Raw genomic sequence first — 12,343 nt, 5'->3', positions numbered from 1 at the left:
ATGGACATGGCCGTGTGTTGAACGTGAAAATCTATAAAAATCAATAGATTTTGACGATAGCTGGTGATTGAAACGTTAATGAATATCGTAACTTTTCTGAGTCGAAAGTTATAAGTACTAATAGCAAATGTCGATACGTAGCAAAATGGCGGCGCTTCCCCCTCCTGTACTCGCTTACTGTAATTTTTTTCTCTTTAAGCTATCCAGTAGTAATAAATTCAAAACTACATCGCCACCAATTTCGTTATCATTAGGATTTTTGATTACACCTATACGGTAACAAATTTTGAAACGTATTCAGGTCATAAATATTTTTTAAGTATAAATTACTTCTATAATTTCCCACTTAGAAAGATATAAACCAAGTTTAGTACATGTTACGTGATCTGTGTTTTTGTGTTAAGTGTCATCTATTGTTTTTATTAATAGATTTCATGGCCAAGGCGTGTCAATTGTCAAGTGTTATCGGCCTGTTGTCAAATTCAGATATTTTCGCGCCGTAGAAAACTGACAGTAGGAAGACAAAATATGTGAATGTATAATGCACTTTACTTTAAAATACTTATTTTTCATAAACTAAAGTAACTCATACAATTCGATGAATATTCAAAACGTGACCAATGGGCAATATATTTGGAAACGTCAAATAAAACGTGAATTTACGTGAACATTGATAATGTGAGAAACATCGTAAAGCTGGCTGTCCGTCATTGAACGTAAACAATTTGCGGATCACGTCATACTTGGAATAGACAATGGTGTAACCTGATGAATATAGACATGTTATCTTTGCTTTTAAACACCTTTCCGAGTTCACCTAGAACAAAGTTCTAATCATTTACGTAGGAAAATAGCCTGAAGGAAATTTTAGAATATTTGTATTAGTTTGAGCTATAATTTAAGTATGTATACAAGGAAAAAAATGCCTTTGTAGAGATGCGATTTCTCTTCATTTATGACCGCATCTTTATATATATAATTTGCAATACGCAACCCTTTTAATAAAAAATAAAATAAAAAAGAAATTTGACAATTTTTCGTAATTATATTTTTATCAATAATGTTAAATTATTATTATTAATAAATATTGATTTGGCCTGGCTAGCATGGTAATAATGTTTAAAACATGCCTACCAGGGAAGAAGGATTTTACAGAACATTTAACTTCAAAATACGGTTCCATAATTGTGGCATATGAAAGTACGCGAAATGGCGCAATGTCGTCGACCTAGTTAGTATTGAATAGAAAAATAGCTTTTACACTTCGAAAGAGGCAAAGACTAAAAACTCGTAAAGCCGGATTTGCACTTTGTCACTTTGAGGAGCCGACACGAAAATTCATTGAAAGCTCAGAAGAAAATGGTTTTGTTACAAATTCCTTTATTTTTTTAATTTGTTAATTAATAATATAAAAGGTGGGCGCATTTGTGTTTAAACAATTTAAAGTAACTCAAGAAGAACAATTAGTAATGATTTTTGCGTTAATCATGTTAAAACAGTTTTAGTAGGGCTGCGTGAAGTTGGCAGATTGCCGTACTCGGTTATGCAAGAATCGTGAAAACTAACCGTTCCTTACACACCTAGTTAAAACACGGGTCAACGAACTCTTTAGAACTTTGGCCCAGTTTGGTTTATACTCTAATAAAAGTGTAAGCTAATATTAAAAATTAGGTTCTTTCTGAAATTTTATTTGCATTATCAAAAAATGTGCAGTGGCTTCAACGTGCCACTCTATATGTAGGTTCGAGCCCCAGCTGTGTACCAATAGACTTTATTTCTATCTGCGCATTAGCTCTAACGGTGAAGGAAAATATCGTGAGGAAACCGGCTTGCCTAAAGAAGTTATCCAAATTTCGAAAAAAATGGTAATCTGTTGGAGAAAGGTCCGGGGAGTACGGAGGATGTCTTAGACATTCCAATTGAAGCTCTTCTAATTTGGTAGCCGTCTATTGTGCAGTGTGTGGTCTAGCGATGTCGTGCAGTAGCAGTGGCGTGGAGCGATTGACCAGCCGAGGTTGTTTAGCCGCTAGCTTTTCCATCATGGTTTGCAATTGCTGACAATAGACATCAGCCGTAATAGTCTGGCCAGATTTGAGAAAACTGCAATGAACAATACTGGCACTAAACGCTTACAAGTATCTTTTTCGGGGTTAATTTTCGCTTGGGGCAGGATTTGGCTGGCTGGCCAGGATCCAACCATTGCGCTGGGCGCTTCCGATTATCGTAAAGAATCCATTTTTCATCACAGTTTTCCATTTTGTAAAAAGTGACGCAAACAGAAAAAAACAAATGAATGACGGTCATCGAAGCACGAAGCGCCATTATCAATTATGGTAAGTATCCTAAACAATTGTATTAGAATTATCTGTAGTTATATATAGCATGTACATCTAACTGTTACTTCATTGTCCCACCTAGGTTATAAACGTTGTATTAAAAAAAATAAAGTTCTGTCTCCCGTCACAAACTTAACATAATTTGACGGAAAGAAACAAATGAAAACTTTTTAAAACAGCGTAATAAAGGTTACCCTTTTGGTAACAGTTGATGGTTTGCGACTGCGATTAAGCCATTGAACGATAAAGAAAACTCATTTTTTTTCTACAAAGGGAGATCTTTTGTATAAAACTAGCAAACGGGTAGAAGGCTCACGTGATCTAAAGTGATGCCGCAATGACCGCCGCCCATAAACATTCACACTATCAGAAAGCTCGTGCGTTGCCGTTTTGGAACTTAAGATCTGTATAAAAGTTGTATGGAAAGATATGAATAATTAAAATGTAAGTTGTTGAAAGTTATTATTGCGGTTAATTATTGATTTGTTTAGTTTTCACATTTGTTGAAAAAATGTTTCCATACTAAAATCAACCTTTGTGAATTCACAGCCGGCTGACTCACATCAATCTATCAAAAAATGTTTATGTTACGTATATTTTTAATATCTCACTCGCGCGTTTTAATAAATACAGTGTGTTTATTTAAAAATACTGATATAAGAATAATGGCTGAAACAGGTAATTACTAGAACTGTGGATTTTGAAAACTTGAATTACAAAAAAACATTCTCGATTTACAGATATTTGTTTTTTCTTTCTTTCGACTAATTAATAGTCCTCTTTTATTTGTTCATATTTCATTCATTCAAAATTCAGTACAAATTATAATAATTAAATAATGTGTGCGTGTACTTGTGTACACATGTAAGAAGTGAAATTTCTTTAGGACCTTATTTTTCGAAAAATGATCTACTATAGCATCTTTATCTACAGAAATTGTTTAAATAAAGTTAAATTAGATAATAAAGTTTAACAAAAGGCTTTTATTTTCATAGACATGAATAAAATTATTTCCTTTTACCTTATTACTTAATAATAAAATAAATTAATTATTAATACTTATTAATCTTAGTAAGATTATTACACAATCTCATTATTTGTCATTTAGAAATGATAATTACTATCATTATTAAATGACATGCTATTCCTACTCCGCTGGAGAAAGTACTCTTCGAATCAACCATGGTAGGGACAAGAAAAAGATGTCGAGTAACCGTAAAATGTGACGCGTAACCGAAAAATGTGACGGTATTTTTTTTACAACGCCGATAAAGAAGTTTCACTTTAATAATGAAACATTGATAATTATAAAATAAAAACAAATTTAAAAAGTATGATTTATACTATTTATAAATAATATGTTTAATTTATTTCTGATATTATTTAGTATAATCTAAAAGAATTAAATTGTAATTGCCCTGTACATTTACAAATTTGATTAAACTAGCTCACGTCTTGGCTAAAAGATCTTGACTATTTAAGATTTTGATTGCGCTACAACTTTTTAAGGACTGGGCTTTAGACCACTTCAGCTGTTTTGTGATCATTTGTTTTTTCTAATTGGCAAGTAGATAAACCTTCTGTGCCTGATACACCTCAATTTTTCAGACTCTAAGGCAAGCCAGTATTCTACCCGTATGAGCGAGAATCATACGCACATAGACAGGAAGTCCATTTATGCCCAACCGGGGTTAGAACCTACGACCTCAATGGTAACAGTCGCACAGTAAAATATACTGTCTTACAAAATTAATGAATTTACTTTACTAAACTTACTTATTTTAAATGCTGCTAAACATATTGTATGTGGTTTTCATTGAAATATGAATTGTTACAAGCAAGAAGTTAATGCATCACTAAAGTCATACCCCATACAAATGTACTATAAGCCCTAAATAGCAACTCAATTGTTTTTTTTCTATGTATTGTCTTAGGTTAATTTGGTTTGGTTTGTTTTTTTCTTTTCACTCAAGTGCTCATACTTTCCCGGTCTGATACAATTAGATGAATTTTAGCATAGAACATAAAACATCTCACTGCTTATCTTATACCGTAGTCAAATTATCTATTAGGTTTTACAAGCTTGGCACAAAAGCCACCATCGTATCCGCGAATCAACAAACAATACATTGTTAGAACAGTATGGAATCAAAATAGATTATTTATAGTCTGAGAGCTGCACGCGCCAAATACTAGAATCCGTTTACTACGGAAAAGCGAATTAATACTAGTATAATCGAGTGTGAATTCCGGTTTAAGAAAATTTCAACAATGTTAGTATTATAATAAAACTGTATATGTAAAAGAATTTTAAATACTAAATACTTTTTAAAAGAGACACAGTTCAGATAATTAATGCCTACAACGTTAAATACATTTTATTAGAATTTATGATAGGTGTGTTTTTAATATCGTTTGGATAATGATTACTGTAGTTATATTGTATATGTTATGCTATATCATTTTAGTAAATTAGGTTAGTTTTAAATTACCAATTAGTAATATTAAAAGATGTCTTTGTGAAGTGACAATTTATAAAATAAAAATAAATCCTTTTTGTAACATCTTACATTATTGATTAACTATGGCATAATATTTATGTAACAAAGCCAAAACAATGTAATAAATAAGAAAGCTGTACAGTATTTGTTTTACACAGTTAATAAATGATGTAAGACTAAACAAATCTATATAGACTGTATGACTGCGGTAATCCTGTTTTGACAGGACTCCATTTTATTAGTATTTAAAACCTATTTGTTTAGCGATTAACGATTGTTGAAAAATCTTACTCTTTGTCTATAATATGAAAAACGTAGGTGTATTAATTTATATCTTTCATCTGTCAACACAATGTTTGATCATGAAATTTTTAACTTTGACTGATTACGAAACTGCAAAATTACGCGTAAGACTTCTAACCTTGGAACAGACATTTCCTGTTTCACAGATTTTTTTATGGTCACGTACCATTGGAGTATTTACAAGAACCATGTTTTGTTAGGAACATTAGCATTTACATGATGCATTAATCCTACTTTGATACCAAAAGTTACAGAAAAGAGAGAGAGATCACAGTGTGAAATTTAAAAGGAATGTGACCCAAAAACTATTTATTTGGTTCTCGTTAAGGCTTTACTTCAGTAAAACTACCGCATCTTCATTATTATCTGTGGAAAAATTGGATAAATAATAGGTTGGGGAAAAACTTTCTTCGAAAATTCACAACATTTTTTAATATAGTTTATTTACATTTAACTAAAGTATGTACCATTTTGTTCGATAACTATTTGCCATCTTGTAGGTTCATGATGCTATAGAAATATTTGGGACTTCTGATCAAAATACCACGAGAATTGGTTTTGGCAGTACTCTCGTTATGTTAAGCTGACACTGCCTAAAGAATTCTGAAGAGACCGAAACAGGTGGAAAACTGAAGATCAGGACTATAGGGCGGATGCATTAACACCTCCCAGCCAAGCTCTCTTAATTTTTGCTGAGTGGGTAGAGATGTGTGAGGTCTAGCGTTATCATGATGAAAAACCACACCCCTTCTGTTGATTAATTCCAGCTGCTTTCTCTCAACTTCTCGCTTTAATCTCATCAGTTGTTCGCAGTAGAGTTCAGAATAGATGGTCCTTCCTGGTGGTAACAGCTCATAATGACACTTCCAATCCCACAAGACACACAGCATCACCTTGTTAAGCCTGACCGGCCTTTGAACACGACCTTTTTCGCACGCTCTTCATTAGGTTTCATTAGGTTTGTTTCAGTGAGCTCGTGAGGTACCCAAATATCGAGCTGTTTGTGTATCCAGCTTTTTCAAATGCGCCAAAACTGTATTGTGGTAAATTTCCAGTTCTTCAGCTACGTCGTTACTACTGATATCCGATCCGATCTTCCTCCACTTTTCCAAAATGGCATCCATTTTATGCGTAATAGGGCGACATCAAAATTTCCGGATTGAAAATGTTTAAACCAAATTTGTGCTACTCTCACAGACACTGCACTAGGTCCATTTTCGCGGCTGGCGTTGCATTTCCTTTTTTGTTGTAAATTTTTAAAATGTATCGAATTTCTTCAATAGATTCACTCATCTTGACAGACACATTTCCTAATTTGAATTTGGAATTAAATTCTTTGAAATTTAAACTTTTAATGATATCAAAACCAGCCAGATACAAATAGTATAGCTAAAGAGATTTTATTACAAGTTTATACATACTATAATGCGAAAAGATTTTTTCCCCAACCTACACACGCCGCATTTTTTATATATTCAATCTGACATTTGCGTAATGACATACATAATAACAAAATAACACCTATTTATGAATGTTCCACATATTATTGTGTGTACACAAGATCAATTTTTCGTTAAAATACGTATTTTATTCCTGAGTTTATCCTAAGGTAGTATAAGTAGATAAGTATTTTCGTCATGGAGCTGCAATGCAATTAATCGACAAATTGATAATGTAAAAACCTTATTCGTATCTTCTCTTTAGATATTCTCAGTAATTTTCCGGTGGTCAGGCGTGCACGACCATGTACATCAGTCAAGGTAAAATCTATTTATATACTTAACGGAAATAGTAACAATAAATTTTAACGGGTATCAACATGGATTACAATAAACAAAAGACGCTCGTTGCCAAATCGTATTTTATTGTACCATTTGGATTTTAATTAACTATTCGTTTATTTGGGAATGCGGGAGTTAAATAAATAATGTATTTCTAATGGCGCAAAACGGTTAGATATTAAATTTGTTCAATATGTTTACGGCGTCATTAGGTTAAAATTGGCTTGAAAAGAAAATTCTACCAAAGAGGTTGTCTAGAAGAATAACTATTGATCGTAGAGTAACGTTGAGTTCGTAGATACTAACTAAGGTTATTTGCGTCCTTGAATAATAAATAAATAAATTAATTAAGTTTTTTTTATCTTTGAAATAGGTTTTATAAATATGCTTAATTCACTTTCGAACTCAATTTAGATTAAGATGTATTATCGAATATTAAATTTTATTAATTTCGAACTCTTTGGAAAAACAAATTAACCTTAAAGAGGGCATATCTCTTCAGCCACTTTCACTTTATCATCCCAAAGTACCTATCATGCGTATCTTAAGTGTTATCTGAAGTTCCCACTAGATACCCATTTTAGAAGCTTTTAATATAATTTATTTGGATAGAACTTCAATAATAGTGTCAAGATTCAAAGCGATTTCGTGAATACGATGACGAATTTCGTTTCAATTGACGTTTTCAGAAGCTCCTAATAATATAACAAAATATTTTATATAGATGGTTGTAAACCTAAAATTAATGCGAGATTTAGGATGTGACGTAATTTACAAGAGGAATGAAAGTTTGTATAAGTAACTATGGTTACCATTATTTTTATATGGAAATAACGTTACTGAGGCAACGAACACTAAATTTAAATAAGGTCGGTACCGTTTAAACCTAAAAATTTATAATACACATAGTTTAAAAAGATGAAAGAGTGGTGGATACTAATCTATTTGGATATTGCTTTTCTATCCACCAGGGAGTCGAACAAATTTACAATTTATTTACCAAATGATCTTATAATTATATAACAACAAAATTAAATTGTGTACTAAGACGGTGCGTTATAAGTAAGTCCATCAGAACATTGATGCATAACAGGTGGCCGATGCAATATGCAGATATTGAACATTGGTAATAATATTAATTGCCTGTAAATATTTTAACTATTTATAGACACTGTTATACTAATAACCATTAAAACTAATTGGTCATGTACAATACAATACAATTTATTCACATTAATAACCGAATTATGATTTAACGTGCATGTCTAGTATATGTGCATGATACTGTAACATAAATTGATCAATGTGCTTCGATATTATAAAACTTTAATTATATCTTATGTATATATGGAAAAAGAACGACCCCACCAGACCTTTTATATTTCGATATTTTAAAACAACTGTATTGTTTTTTATAATGGTGTCATAGTTGTCAACAATACTCAATTTTCATTAATTGACGAATAATCCTTTTCATTATTGATTTTATTTAAATTTTGTCTAATAAAAAATTATGTATATGTCCATTCTTATTAAATTGAACTCTATTGAATGTTCGATAGAAAAGCGGAAACGGATTTCACACTAAAATGAAAGTTGCGAACATGCAAAAAGTTTATCAAAAAATGGTGTGAGAGCGAGGGAGTTGTGTTTCCTGGTTAATTAGTGTCGTGAAATTCAAGAAGATAACAATGTTGACGGTAACAATAAACGTGTTTACGGGTTGTGATTTTGTGGTGTTTTAGATAACATTTACATGACAAAGCTAAGTGTTATTATTGAAATTAATAAAGGTTTACTATTTTCAACCAACGCTTTAAGGCTACGTGTAGGCCTATTATTCTAAATCGTGATTAGAATCAAAATAAAATAAAGTAAAGTTTTATCAGTGCAGTTAAAGTTAGCGACTTGTCCACATACAAGTTCTATAAAGACCTTAAAGTGCAACATTTCGCTTTTATTTATCATATAAGTAATTGGTCGAGCTTTCATGTATCAGTATGGATGTATTAATTTACAAACACTTGAGGCCGTATGTTGTAGCTACTGCCAACATTATCTACACAATTTATTGCCGTGAATCATTCCCTGATAACGATATGAACATTTTGTTTCCGGGCTAACATTAAATCTTCGTATAACTAATATTCATAAGAGATTTTAGTTGACGCTGGTATTTTTAAATGGGTTTTGATACAGTCACAATAAGTGATGGATTTGAAGGACAATTTACGAACCTGGTGAGATGGTATTACGAAGGATTAATACTCAGTTTGGGAGTAAATTTGACTTTGCTATAAAACTGCAACTAAACTAAGGTACTTTATTATTACTCTTAATAAAAAAATACAGGCTACTCCAATATTGAAATGCATTTCTGGAAAAAAATTTAAAATCGTTTCATAATTTAAAAATATTGGACTCAATTCATTTATTTATTTAAACTTCGTTACGTTAAACAAAAAGTAAAAAAAAGGTTGTATAAGTTATTAGATAACTGGCTTATCGTAAACATTTCTTCCAGACAACCCTAGCATGAAAAAAAAAGGAATACCTACTGAAGGTGAAGTAAAAGCAGTGCATCCATTATTAACAAAATTACACGTAACACTAGAATTATACTATACTTAACTAAAATAAAAAAGCTAATCTTAGAAGGAGTCATAATTATTATATTAAGTAGCTAATTACACGGTAGAAGAGAAATTGAGAAAAATTTGATTCTTGAATGAATTTAAAGAAGGAGCTCGTCTAATATCAAGAGGAGTTCCCAAGCAGGATAATTTGTATGGGAGAATTGATAGAATCCAGTTTTATAGGTAGGAGTTTCAAGAATTATATTGTCTAGGGAACGCAAAAACTACGGCCAGAAAGGAACATAAAAGTCCAAATATGAATCTGATGCATACTATTTTCATATTAATTATACATACTAGGCTTGAATGATTAACGAGCATGGAAAGGAAAATCAAACCCCGCCTATCGACAGTGACTATGACTGCGTTGCGTCTTTTAGGATTAACAAAAAGATGGTTGACGTAACGCGATAAACAGAAAAAAACCATGTCATTCCAGAATAAAATATTCACTGTTATTTGCGCCTACATTCACCCGATAAACCCGCGTTATGAATAGATAATTAATTATCTTTAGAACTGTTATGTCAGCTGCTTGACCTTTGCAGTAAAGTTGTGCTTTCATATTCTATGTAAAGGGGTTTGTGTTGGAGGAATAATACGACATTTGAAACAATACTTCAGTCATCATTTTAACCTCTGATTTGTGTCTTTCAAATTGTGTTTACGCTGTAATTATAATAGTCAAATGCCAGTTTAAGTCTTTATTAGACTGGATTTATGAAGGGCTAAGTGAATAAGATACTATTTGTGTTACCTGAATTCGGTTTATATATTACATATATTTCACCTGAATTTATAGCGCATTATTGCGTGAGATGTCTTCGTCAGTCACACAATACATTTAACACGATAAGCTTGGAGATCCTGAATTCAATAATTGTAAACCTTTAATGTTTTTGGAATGAAAGTTTGCTTTGTGTTAGCTCGTAGACCTTGACTCTTTTTACAGTGGTAACTGTAAATCAAGTAATGTGTAAAAGTATTTTGGATTTTGCGGAAAACAGAAAACATTTATTTTTAGGAATATTTCGTGAAGGTTATGGCTTGAAATGTGGTTTAGAACATAAAGATCCTATTCTAGATCTTAATCTTCAATAAAGATCAACTCAAACTGTACTGTTTGTAATTGCTAAGTGTTTAAAAATAGCAATTATTGTGTTAAATCTTCACAGATTGACTGATGTTGTTTAGACTTGGATCGCTATCGACGTAGTTTAAAATGAAATTAACCGACAAATTGTTCACCATTTAAACAGGTAATTGTGTAATCCTATATTTTGAATCACCTTTAAAATTGTGCGATAAGAATTCATACGTGAATACTAAAACGATATACTCGAATAACAGGGTCCTCTACGTATCTTCGTCTACGCCGTGATCGCCTTTATCCTTCATAGATCGCTACGGCATAGATAGAAACCTTCTTTTACAAATTATTTAGCGATTTATGGATTAATATCACAGTTTTATTAAATTAAAAAAAGACCGTTTTGAGATTTTAATTCTTATTCATGCTACTTTGTTCTTAATCAATTTGATTGCAACAAAAGTATATTGCATACAAAGCAATATTGCATATTAATTGAACTAATAAAGCGAATGATGGTCTTAAATCAAAATAGAGGAAATATTATTTTGTGTTTTAGTTGACGGTACCGGCCTGTTCTAATAAAAAAATACATTCAATCAAAAATACTCGAGTGTTGTACTTTTAAGCAACTTTTAAAATAAAATAAGTCATGTGAACTGACAAAACATCATATCAGACGAAACAGAATGCGTACAACCGGAAAATTAACAAAACATAAAACGCAACTGAAAAAGCTTACCGGTAACAAAGCATACCGCAAAATAAACAAAAAAACTTCCTTTTTGCCGAAAATAACGTAAAACAAACATCGTAACATCAACAAATCTAAATATAATAATCACCTGAAGACGTGTGTTTAAAGCGGCCAGACTGGCAGCATGTTACACTGTGCTCACTTCACTTTGCTCACAATGTGCACGTCCGGCACGTGCGGTGTCAGACCGGGACTGTCGGGAAAAGAGGGGAAGCGCGGTTACCTCGCCCCGGTCGATACGGTCCCCGCCCAACAGGTTATGCGTGCGCATTGTAAATATTGCAATGCATTGCAATGGCGCGTAGTGTCATTTTAGATGCACAAGAGAATTGTCAATGCTTGATGAAGGTTTAGGAGAGGTTTTATATGCATGATTAAATGATTAAAAAATGGGACTGGAATGAGATTAAATAAAAGTTTCCACATTAGTCAATGTTCAAGAAATCGATATAAGTAGCACCAATCATTTTCGGGTTTCGCGTTGGTTTGCTCAGTAAGCTCACAATTTTCAACAAACATAGGTCGAAAATCCAGACTTATTTTTTTTATTTTTGAAAAAAGAACAGACAAACCATCAGACATGTTACGCTAGCCATTAAAGGCTTCATGAAAGATGCAAAGCGTGTTTTGTATCGTAACAGCTTTATATGTAGTCGCTGTATAATTTAATGGGTCGGAACGAAGTACTTTCAGCTTGATGGATTACCATTACAAATTTAAATTTTTGTTAAGTGATACAGAGACTTCCATGTTTGTTCTTTGTATAGTCGTTAAATTATTGCTAGAATTTACACTAAATTATAGTTTAAGACAATTTTTATTTCATGACTAGAGTGCTGATTTTATTATATATGTTTAAATACATTCTTAGTGCAGCACTTGTACGTATATTATCGCAGTTGCATATCGGTATCGATTCGTTTCTTACCTTAATATTCG

At 32.1% G+C, this 12,343-nt stretch overlaps 1 protein-coding gene across 4 annotated transcripts in view; it reads right to left on the bottom strand.

Annotated features, from left to right (window-relative positions):
• LOC123708532 overlaps nt 1–11,584 on the bottom strand; it is a 35,538-nt gene extending 23,954 nt beyond the window's left edge. For all 4 annotated transcript variants that reach the window (XR_006753618.1, XR_006753619.1, XR_006753620.1 and 1 more), the window contains exon 1: nt 11,493–11,584. The gene's annotated coding sequence lies outside the window, so the exon portion shown is untranslated. The remainder of the gene's footprint in view (nt 1–11,492) is intronic.
• Between the last annotated feature and the right edge of the window lie 759 nt (nt 11,585–12,343).

This window comes from Pieris brassicae, chromosome 4 (genome assembly GCF_905147105.1).
Source record: "Pieris brassicae chromosome 4, ilPieBrab1.1, whole genome shotgun sequence".
Lineage (NCBI taxonomy): Eukaryota > Metazoa > Arthropoda > Insecta > Lepidoptera > Pieridae > Pieris > Pieris brassicae.
Note: the sequence above shows the minus strand (reverse complement) of the source record. Positions and strands in the feature narration are given on the sequence as shown.